The sequence below is a fragment of the Myotis davidii genome, unplaced genomic scaffold, assembly GCF_000327345.1.
Source record: "Myotis davidii unplaced genomic scaffold, ASM32734v1 scaffold815, whole genome shotgun sequence".
Classification (NCBI taxonomy): domain Eukaryota; kingdom Metazoa; phylum Chordata; class Mammalia; order Chiroptera; family Vespertilionidae; genus Myotis; species Myotis davidii.
The window spans coordinates 1,292,664-1,294,238 of NW_006288179.1; the positions used below are offsets into that span (position 1 = coordinate 1,292,664).

The 1,575-nt window shown below is 53.5% G+C and overlaps 1 long non-coding RNA gene across 2 annotated transcripts; it reads left to right on the forward strand.

Moving 5' to 3' along the window:
- Positions 1-6: 6 nt before the first annotated feature.
- Positions 7-1,279, forward strand: LOC107182516. Of its 2 annotated transcripts, XR_001513231.1 has the most exons (3): positions 7-250; positions 443-697; positions 952-1,279. It is a non-coding gene; the product is annotated as an uncharacterized LOC107182516 (long non-coding RNA). The 2 variants fall into 2 exon arrangements; XR_001513230.1 differs by having other exon boundaries at positions 443-1,279.
- The last annotated feature ends 296 nt before the right edge of the window (positions 1,280-1,575 follow it).

Genomic DNA, 1,575 nt, shown 5'->3' on the forward strand with positions numbered 1-1,575 from the left:
GGATGGAGGGGAAGCACGTGTCCTGTCGCAGTGGGGAGACAGCCCCAGGATCACCCGTCCCCCTGCCTCGGCCCTGGGTCCCCTTCTTGGTCTCTCCAGCGCCATTGGGTGGGGCCTGTGAGGGCCGCCGCTGGGCCCACCTTCCCTCAGCAAGCCGCGGAGGAGCAAGTGCCCATCCCCTCGGAGGAACCGAGCCCGCCTGGAGGACAGGACGAGCCAGGGGCCAGAGGACGGTTCCGCCGAAGCCGCGGTACTGAACCCACTCCGGGCGCGCCCATAGGCGAATGAGCGGGCGAGTGGGCGGGGCCCCCGGGCTGAGAGATGGGGGCGGGGTCCGGGATGTAAATACGCCCCTGGGGCGGCGACCTGTAGGCTTTATGGCCAGGGTGAAGGGTGCCAGGTTTAACCTGAAGCTTGGCTCTCTCTTCGGTAACAAATGCAGCTGATGATGCATGCAGTGAACGACCCTTGTGAAGTCCGAGAAATAAGCTCGATGCCCCTTCATTGCCGGATTCTGTTTCCCTTCATTTCTCCGTTGGTCGGTGACGGTAGGCCCCCAGCATCTGCGCTGCAAGGCCCTTAACTGCTAGTAAGCTGCTCGCTGCCCAAAGCTGGTGGGGGCGTAACTGCACTCCGGGAACTTCTTTTTCACCTCATGGAAACTGAACTATGGAACCCAACTAATCAATCACAGCCGGTATTTATTGAACACTTAGTACGTCGGGCAGGGAGCACCACAGAACAAAAGTTAAAGAGAAAGTTAGGCCTCACACACGTGGTTGGTGGCAGAGACAAGGCAGTTTTCGGGGCTCCCTGTGCAGCGCTCAGTTTCATGGGCTCCTTCGTGAGTTTCATGTGGCGGCTTAAGCAGGAAAGGGGCACTGACAATATAAACGAGTCAACAAGAAGCACCAACAGTCAGAGTTCTCGAAGTGTATGCTTTCCTTTCAGATATGAAAGCTCCTCCCGAGGAAGGTGTCTTCCTAAGAGATACTTGGCCATTCCCCTGAGTCTTACAGGTTTTCCAGAAGTCCTTTCAGAATCTTCATGCCCACCGTCTCCCTCCTCGAACACAGAAGTACTCTTCCCCCCAAAAAGTTGTGATGAAGGACACGAACCCCGGAGATAGGCAGATTGTAGTTTTTAGTTCTACTCTGTTCCGAATCTGTGATCTTAGGCAAGTGGAACTCACCTGCAATGATAGCTATTCAAATGTAGTTGTGGGGTGATTAAATAAAACAATAAATGTCACAGGGCTTTGACGTTCAAAGAAAATCAATCATTGTTAACATTTCTTCCCTCCGGTCGCCTTCATGTATTTATGCTAAGATAAACTTAGCAGAAATTCTTCAGAAGTTGACCTCCAGGGTGTTTTCTTCCATTGCCAGCTTAGAGGCAGCTCTGCTCACCGACCTTGTAAAATAGCTTGTAAAAGCGACCCAGGAGGCCAACTGATGGAACTGATCCATCTCCTAAGCCTCTGATTCCGTATCCCGCAGCCACCAGGGAGGATGGTCTAGGCCAGGGCAAAGGCTCTTCAGTTTACAAGTAGGAAGGCTGTTTCTGGTTTTTGGT